Source organism: Eptatretus burgeri, chromosome 12 (genome assembly GCF_056783735.1).
Source record: "Eptatretus burgeri isolate ZD-2024b chromosome 12, Ebu_testis_v1, whole genome shotgun sequence".
Lineage (NCBI taxonomy): Eukaryota > Metazoa > Chordata > Myxini > Myxiniformes > Myxinidae > Eptatretus > Eptatretus burgeri.
Window position 1 is genome coordinate 63,372,345 of NC_140972.1, and position 10,004 is coordinate 63,382,348.

At 47.9% G+C, this 10,004-nt stretch overlaps 1 long non-coding RNA gene across 1 annotated transcript; it reads right to left on the reverse strand.

Moving 5' to 3' along the window:
* Positions 1-337: 337 nt before the first annotated feature.
* On the reverse strand, positions 338-7,643 carry LOC147015759 (uncharacterized). Its single transcript, XR_015049832.1, has 3 exons — positions 7,491-7,643; positions 2,247-2,334; positions 338-1,000 (listed from the first exon to the last, which is right to left on the reverse strand). It is a non-coding gene; the product is annotated as an uncharacterized LOC147015759 (long non-coding RNA).
* Between the last annotated feature and the right edge of the window lie 2,361 nt (positions 7,644-10,004).

Sequence of the window (10,004 nt, forward strand, 5' to 3'; positions counted from 1 at the left end):
AAAATTACACCTACCGACTACCACTCTGCCACCCACCTTTCCGGCTCGAATGCAGTCGAGCGGGCCTGCCCAGGACGTCCCAGCTACAATTGTCCAATTACTGGGGATAAAACCCCACCTAAACCCAGATCTGTACCATTCTGGACCAATTCAAGAAAGGACGGAAACGGACTGGGAACATTTCTGTGATGATTTATTTACAGTAAATGAAGACACAAAGCAAGACAACACGAATATGCAAGCAAAGAATATTTACAATGATCCAAAAACACTTATTCAGTTCTACTTTAAGACAGGCCCACACGGAGACACACACAAATGAAAAGAAACCCAGAGTTCTTTATTGGACACTCACAGCCGAGGAGAGAGATAAGCTGGGGGTCAGAGTTCGGATGGGTACCTGGCCGTCAGAAAAAGGGGGTACTCCATACTGCGGCATCTGACAACTGACAATGGTCGCTGGTTTGGTCCCCAGTCGCACGTGTGGAACTCGAGGTTCATGGCGGAGCTCAGGTGGTGAATGGCCGGGGTCCACGGAGGGGGGGAGGGGGTCGGGTCGCTCTTTCCTTCCTTGTCGAGGGCCAAAGACACGCTCGCTGCCTCGACGACCTTCTGCTCAACCCTCGTTACAGCCCAAGTAACAACCACTGTTACCACCCCTTCCTAACAGCAAAACCCCTTTCGTGATAGCAAAAACCCACCAAAACTCTCCTCTCAGAGAGTGCTCGGGGATTTTTATGGACTTCCCTCAGCAGGGAGGGGCCTTGGTGAACACACCTCGATGTCCGCCTTTGATTGGACAGGGTCCCACGGCATACCTTTCTGGGGCGGGGTATCAGCCTTGTTTGGAGAAAGCCAACCCTCCGCTCCATGCATGTTCGAGAAAGGTCGTGGTGGTGAAACTACCTTGAACATCCTCGGGAATCCATCTCAGGAAAAGGTGCGATGTGGCCCGTGAACCGAGGGCTGCAAGCGCGATGGTTCCGTGGATCGTAATGGACTGAGGGGTCATGCAGATGGGATGGTTGTTAGATGTAATAACCTAACTAAAAGAAATCTCAACGCATGCCTTTGATTCTCCCACCAGACAAAAGGAAGGGGATCTGATTACTTACTACATACAATACTTAATGACACACACATACATTACTACACACATACATTACTTAATGACACAACTGACTTTTGGGACATCTGTATGTTGGATGCTTATGCTTTCCAGATCCGTAACTACATATATATATATATATATATATATATATATATATATATATATATATATATATATATATATATATATATATATATATATATATATATATATATATATATATATATATGTATGTTGTTGCGGTTCTGGAAACGTCATCCCTCCAACAACAATTGCAGCCAACATTCTCAGGGTCGGACATCTGGGAACTTCGCTGACCCATAATGCAATGTCCGCATAGCAACGCTGACGAAGGGAAAACAAAGTACCTCATTCGCTCGAATCGCCCCTGCTATGCGTTGCAGCGGTGTATGCAGCGCTAGCGCTATCGCACGGCACTCGACTCGTACCTGTTACAAGTTTGTTTCTTTCGTAGCCTTTATTACACATTATTATTTGCAACAATGCCGAAAAGTTGCTGTATTTTCAGTTGTACTCATAACAAGGCAAAAAATTCAGAACTCTCCTTTTATTTCATACCAAGTTGGGCTCCTGAACCAGAGAGGAGACTTCTATGGCTTAGAGCCATCAATCGTGGCACGCAAGATGCCGTGGGGAAGCTTTGGGAGCCAAAGTCCGATTACACCTACGTTTGTTCAGCGCACTTTGTATCAGGTTAGTGCTATATATGTGTTATAAAATGGAAATAACCAGCAGCCACAAGAAATAGCCATGCACTGTTACATCATTACAAAATGTAGAGACACACAGGCACACATGCTCACTCACATACGGCAACGCTCATACACAGTCATACACATAATTAAAATCAGGGATAAGACAGAATTTATAAAACATGAATGTGAGCAATATTTTACTCATTCATTGACATTCTTGCTGGATGAGTGAGTGACCCACAACTAGCACAGATGACTCACCGTCACACAGTACGGACAAGGCAGGTCAATTAAAACTATTACTAACTAGCCACGTCAGCTCGGGAGTTCATAAAGAAGTGAAACAATATATTAACACTCCAGTACAGTAATATTTGATAATACACAGTTAAAACTTGGTTTAAAATTGAATTACATACCTGGTGTCTTGAGTAGATACGTGTATACGTCCGGGTATTGCACGTTCGGCCATTCCTTCGGATTGTCGATCCACAAATCACCGGGGTACTGGTAGGGCCAAGAATCAAGGCCAATTAACTGTATTTTGGCTCGATATCTGGCCAATGCATCACCTCACAAATGTTCTATATATTGATATGACATTGCAAACACTTGGGTGAACACAATGTATCAAAATTTATCTGAAATACATCGACAGAAAAAAACAAAACAAATCACTCGGCTTTGCGTGCAAGTAAAACCACGATGTACGTGCGTCTGTGATCGGTGCTGCGTTTGATTTCCCCTTTGTCAATATGGCGGTCGCGTTACCAAGCGAAGTCACGTGACTGTGACGTATGTCCGACCTCAAGAATGCAGTGGTCTCCAGTCACTTATTTCATTAATGTACGTTCAGATAGTCCCTTCCTTCTTGTCTCGTCGGTCGAACGGAACAGTGCGTTGTGTAAATCTCGGAGCTCGGTCTGATTAAATCTCTCTCAACCCATTCCTATTCTTTTTTTTTTTTCTCTGTACCTGAAATGAAAACGAGAGAAGAACCTTCAGAGTGTAGGCTTTATTCCATTTGATTGAAGCCGCTTCTACGGGCACATCAGGGGATACAGGTGCAGCAAGGAGTACATAAGCAGTAAGGTATACACGTGTAACTAATCACCGCAAAATAAATCAGTATAAGCCCGGAGTCCGATATACTCTCAATTCTCACCATTCAACGAGCACCAAGTGAGCCGCCGCCGTAAACGACAATGCCCCTGGGACAATCCCCCCGACCGAGCGGAACCTTAGCTTGATCTATTCCGTGCTCGAGCCGTGCAACATGTGATCGCACGTCACGACCTTCAATTCACCACATTTTCCCCATCTTTAAAATGTAACTAGAGGCCCAACTAACGCACCATGATTACTTCAGCGCTACAGGAGTATACATTTCAAGCAACGCAAACTATCTAAACTACAGAAGCATACATGCCAAGCAGTGAGGATTATTTTGAGTTGTAGGCGCATGGTAATGAGCATCGATATATGATGTAACGAGCATATAGGAGCATGAGCATCGAGGATGCCGATAATCCCCTTTACAGATTGAGTCGGCGAGGGGGTATTATCCGTCGACCTCTCCGGGAGTAAATGGCGGTTTCACTTGAGGGAGGCTTTCGATCCTCTTGGTGAGCCTCGACTCGTGCCGGGGATGACTCCCCGATCGCTCTCGGGTGGAACGCGGCAGCTCCGTCGCCACCATTCTCGGGTGGAGTTCCTGGGGGGGGAACACCTGGGGAGGGGGTGTCAGAGGGAGGAGTGCCAGATGGTGGTGTACCTGCGGGAGGAGTACCTGAGGGAGCCAAATGGCGAACCGACACAGTGGTCTCCCTGCCATCCGGGAGCCTGACATGAGCATACTCTGGATTAGTATCGATGAGTTTGACCCCCTCCACCATGGGTTCATACTTGCTTTGTCGTACCGGGCGTTTCATGAACACTGTTCAGGGATGGGTTATCCAGTTGGGCACCGATTGGCCGTCAACATAACGCCGCTGGTGAGTAAACATTCGTTCGTGAGGAGTTGCATTGGTGGACGTGCAGAGCAAAGAGCGTATGGAATTCAGAGCGTCGAGAAGGGTAACCTCCCACCGCTCGGGGCCCAGTCCTCTCGATTTCAACGCCAGAGTTACGGCTTTCCAAATAACTCCATTATATCGTTCCACCTGCCCATTACCCTGTGGGTTGTAACCCGTCGTTCGACTAGTTACTATGCCGTGCTCTAATAGGAATTGTTTTAGCCCGGCCGACATGAAACACGGCCCTCTGTCTGAATGTATGTACGAAGGTTTCCCAAACATAGCGAAGAGGTCAGACAGACATTTCACGACAGTGCCCGAGGTCATATCCGAGCACGGAAATGCGAAAAGGAACCTTGAATATTCATCAACAACAGTGAATATGTATCTGTTGTCTGTCGCGGTCGGCAGGGGCCCTTTGAAGTCAATGTTTAGTCTCTCGAAGGGAGAAGTGGCCTTGATCAATCTGCCAGAAGCCGCGCCATAGAATCTGGGTTTTAGTTCAGCACAAACAGGGCATGAAGCATTCATTTGTTTAATATCTTCAATAGAATAGGGAAGGTTTTGTCTGCGCACGAAATGTGCCATTCTGGTTACCCCCGGGTGGCACAGAGACACATGGAGGTCTTGCAAAGCCCGACTGATTGTCGCCGAGCAGTAGACCCGAGAGAAGGTATCTGCAGCAGGGTTTTCCCTCCCGGGCCGGTAAACTATGTCGTAACTATAGCAGGCTAGGTCTATCCGCCATCTCATAATTTTTTCATTCTTAATTTTCCCGTTATTTTTCCCATCAAACATGAATGACATGGATCGTTGGTCCATGACGAGCGTGAAATGGTTTCCCAGTAAATAGTGTCTCCATTTACGTAGGGCTTCGACAATGGCGTACGCTTCCTTCTCTATTGCCGAGTGTCTCTGCTCGCTTCCAGAGAGAGTTCTCGAGAAGAACGCGACGGGTCGCCCAGACTGATTAAGCGTAGCAGCTATCGCGTGATCAGAAGAATCTGTTTCCACCACGAAGGGCACCGAGCTATCGATCGATAATACCACGGAATTACTGATATCATCTTTGAGGCTGTGGAAAGCTTTTACAACAGCGGCATCTGGTGGGAAGTTTTTGCAATGCACTAGGGGATGTATTTTCTCGGAGTATTGGGAAATCCATCTTGCATAGTAAGCGAACATGCCGATCACCTGGCGCATTGTCTGCAGGTCCTGAGGTGGGGGTAGCTCACGAAGTGGGCGCAATCGTTCAGGATCAGGCTTAATCGTGCCGTCGGCTATCGTGTAGCCGAGAAGGTCAATTGACCTTGCCGAGAATACGCATTTCTCGTAGTTAAGAGTCAGATTATATTTCTAGCAATGCTCAAGAATCTGTCCAGATTCATATCATGTTCCCCCTGATCCCTACCGCACACTGTGACATTGTCCACGTAAACAAAAGTATCTTTGAGGTTTTCATCTGAGATGATGTCGTCCATAACTCGTTGGAAGCAAGCTACTCCATTCGTGACACCGAACGGAATCCTCCTGAATTGGTAGAGGCGTCTACCTGCCTGGAATGCGGTGTAAGGTTTGTCTTCCTCTCGGATGGGAATTTGATGATAGGCGCTTCGCAAATCGATGGTGCTGAATATCTTATAATTGGCCACGCGTTCGACCATCTCGTCTATGCGCGGCAAAGGGTAGGCGTCGAGTTGGGTGAAACGATTGACCGTTTGGGAATAATCGACAACCATTCGTTTCTTATGATTCTGATTGGCGGTGACCAACACCTGTGCGCGCCATGGCGAATCGCTCGGTTCTATAATTCCTTCTTCCAGTAATCGCTTGGTCTCTGAAGTGATGAAGTTCATATCAGCAGTGGTATATCGCCGCGATTTGATCGCTACCGGTTTACAGACCGGCGACAAGTTAGCAAACAGCTGGGGGGACGTTACCTCGGCGATGGTCAAAGCATTTAAAATTAGACGAGGTTTGCTTCCTCCAAAGGGTATTTCGACGCTCGTGTGCTGCTTGAGGACATTATGACCCAGAATTACGTCTGCGCATAAATCACGAAGCACCAGTACCCTTACATCCCGATGCGTGTACCCTTTTACGTCCAATTCAACATTGCAGTACCCTCGTTCGCGGGACTGTAGTGATGTAGCGGCCATGCATACCGTATTGTCTGTCGGGTGGATCTTCCATTTCCTGCCCTTCACGAGCGAGCTGTTGACGAAACTTTCAAAGCTACCGGTATCAATCAGAGCCTCAGCCATATGCCCGTTAATTCGTACGTTGATGATAGCCTTGGATAGATTCCCCGGTGAGGGTGCAGTTAGTTTCTTTTGTGAGTAGAGAGCCGCAGAAGTGGGTTTATTTCTCCTTAGAGTAGATTTACATACCCTGGCATAATGCCCTTTCTTGTCACAATTCATGCATGTGGCATCTCTGGTGGGGCATTTGTGGCGGAGGTGTCTTTTGTACCCACAAAAGAAGCATTTACCAACCGGAGTAGTTGCTGAGGAGTTTGACGAGGTCTGGGTATCCGACTCCTCGGGTTTTTCTCCATCCCCTGTGTCAGGCTGTGTCTGTGTCTGTGAGGTTCCTTGAGTTTCCACCGTAGCGGCGTTCATTAGCAGCATCGGTGTCCCAAATGACTCAGATTGCTGCTGAGCCGTATCCATCGCTCGAGCCTGGTCGACTACCTTTTCAAGAGTGGGTTGCGCTTTCTCTAGTAAGCGTTGCCGTATGTGGGCTGATCTGTGTCCTTGGATAAATGCCTCGTTTCATTTCGGTGTTCCTCGCCGTTTACGGCCCGGATGCTTCCGTCTTTTCCCAGCTGTTTCAGAGCTTGCAGGAACTGATCGATTGTCTCCCCGGCTACTTGCTTGCGTGTGTTGAGAAGATGTCGTATGTATACCTCGTTCTTGCGCTTCACGTAGAGCGCCTGCAGCACGTCGATCGCTGCTTCGTAGGTGTCACACTCCGAGAAGAGCCTGTACACGCTGGGCGAGACATGATTCACAAGGGCGGCCAATTTGTCGGCTTCCTCTTCGATGATGGTCAGATAGTGTGAGAAGGAACGGAACCAATGCGACCATTTCATTTCTGAGTCAGTCGCATTTGGGTCTGCGTCGAACCTCTCTGGTTTGTAGATCTTGTCCATCGTTGGTTGAGAGAGCCGAGAAAACCAAATGGAATAAATTGAAATGAAAACGAGAGAAGAACCTTCAGAGTGTAGGCTTTATTCCATTTGATTGAAGCCGCTTCTACGGGCACATCAGGGGATACAGGTGCAGCAAGGAGTACATAAGCAGTAAGGTATACACGTGCAACTAATCACCGCAAAATAAATCATTATAAGCCCGGAGTCCGATATACTCTCAATTCTCACCATTCAACGAGCACCAAGTGAACCGCCGCCGTAAACGACAATGCCCCTGGGACAATCCCCCCGACCGAGCGGAACCTTATCTTTATCTATTCCGTGCTCGAGCCGTGCAACATGTGATCGCACGTCACAACCTTCAATTCACCACAGTACCTGAGGTAAATCCAAGCAAGGGGTCCTCGCGTGAGCCAGCAGGCGCAACACTCAGACACCCATCGATTTAAAAAAAATAAAAATAAAAAATAAAAAAAAAACACGCAGCCGCGCACCTGGATGTGGAACATGGGTCCTCGCGAAAGCCGGCAGGCATTACACTCGGACACCCATTTGTAAAAATCATCGCCGCGTGCCTTGCATCACCAACCGCACAGTGACGACCCACCCACTGTACAGGCGACGAGAAGAGTAACCAACATGACCGCGTCGCGGCAGGAATGCCGTGCCGAGGAAATAGGCGGAGCAGCACACCAGATGCTAACAAATTACAGCGCACGCGCGGCGCACTCTTCAACCCATTTCTGAGATTAATAAATATATCTGTCCTCTTTTCAATTGGAATCTTCATCAAATAATTATATCTGCTGTATCTTCTTCTTCAACTCAACCCGACGGACAATAATTATGTCCAAACTTTTCCCTCGATTTCCTGACACAGATCAGGGCAGGCACCGTGCACATGACACCGCCTTTGATAAATGGCCACGTGCTTCATGGCGGCGGCGGACCCACTTGCAGTCCGAGGATAATTTATTATCGCACACGGAGCGGGGCACGAATGGCACACATCATGTTCAGGTGTGTGCATGTGTTACCACAGCATCTTACCGTCAGACTTCGCCGACGACCGTGGCCATGGGTGTCTCCCGCGGATGGCGAACGTCCTCTCGCCTCTCCACCCAGTGAATCGACAGCCAGGCAGAGTCGCGCTGCACGGCTCGGGCCTCATGGCTTACAGAGAGGGAGCGCATTGACCGGCACTGACCGCCGGTCGCCGTGGGCGGCCCGGGAGTTCGGTGCAGGGTGATTCGTGTCACGGTGCTCGGAGCGACACAATTTCACAGTTTGGAACCATCTGGCCGGAAGTAAAGTGGAGCCACTTCCGGTCATGGTGGCTGGCCCGTGTGCTGGCCGGGGCCCAACCAGAGCGCCCTATTCGGGTTGTCACCCCCGCCCGCACCACAGGGTCTATAAAAGGACGGGTCGCGGAGCCGCCAGCAGTGTCATTCCTGCTCACCGCTCCTGTCTGCTCGTTCCTGCTGGCTTATTCTGGACTGGTGGTCGTTTTTCCTGCACTACGTTCCCGTCTGCTGGTGGATTTCAGTTCCAGCTCCAGTTCCAGTGCTCGTTCCTGTCGTCGTTCCTGCGCACTACTCCTGTCTGCTCATTCCCGCCTGCTCATCCTGGCCAAGGATTGACAACCCACCCATTTGCCTGCTGGCTCCACCCCTTCATCACCGCCTTGCCGCTGACTCCACCCATCCGCCCATTGCTGTGGACTCCGCCTTCTGACTCCGCCCAAAGTCCTTCCTTCACGCCTGCGGGTGCGCCATTCTCTGGATCGACGTTTAGCTGCTCAAAGTGCCACGAAGTTAGAGACGATGCGCCAGCTGTCAGGGAGGACGGTATCGCCCAGCGGAGCATCCCCCCCCCAAAACATAATGGGGGTGCGGTCGCCGGTCGGGCAATCGTGCAAGGTATTGAGAGACCGTTGGCCTCATCATCTCCTTTTTCTCTTCATTAACGTGTGTGTGTGTGTGTGTGCGTGTGTGTGTGTGTGCGTGTGTGTGTGTGTGTGTGTGTGCGTGTGTGTGCGTGTGTGTGCGTGTGTGTGCGTGTGTGTGCGTGTGTGTGTGTGTGCGTGTGTGCGTGTGTGCGTGTGCGTGTGCGTGTGCGTGTGCGTGTGCGTGTGCGTGTGTGTGTGTGTGTGTGTCATGGTGCTTGTCCTTGCTCAAGTAAAGATTGTACAAGAATTATATCGGGATAACTCTACTCTTTCTTCCTATCTCTGCTCACACACAACAATAAAAGCGATTAATTGTGCCACATACTTTTCCTCGCCTGCCTGTTAATAAATCCTTTGTAGAAATGTTCCCAGCTCGTTTTTGTCTTTTCTTTCATTGATCCAGCATGTTCCGTATCCAAACCGAGCCGGGACTTTATTCCCAACGATCCGTTCCTTTTAGCCGGGACTATGTATCTTGGTCCTTGGCATTGTCACTTGGCATTATATATATATATATATATATATATATATATATATATATATATATATATATATATATATATATATATATATATATATATATATATATATATATATATATATATATATATATATATATATATATATTTTTTTTATATTATATGCCTGGTGTTGGCTTAATGGTTAGGGTGGTGGTCTTGGGATCCTATGATCCTGAGTTCAAACCCCATTCGGCTGTTGAAATAATACCAGGTGGGGTGAACTCTGCCTGTCATCCTTCCAAGGTTGGCAAAATGAGTGGTAGCTTGCTGGTATACAGTGTCGGAGTGGCGACCCGTCCAGGATTGTGTCCAATCACCAAGGAGACTGCTTAAGCAGCACCAACACTCTGTACAGAGTATGGTCCTGATATATGGATGGGTGTATATGTGTATATATATATATATATATATATATATATATATATATATATATATATATATATATATATATATATATATATATATATATATATATATATATATATATATATATATATATATATATATACACTGAGCTGTTCGGGTGAGGGTTGTGCATA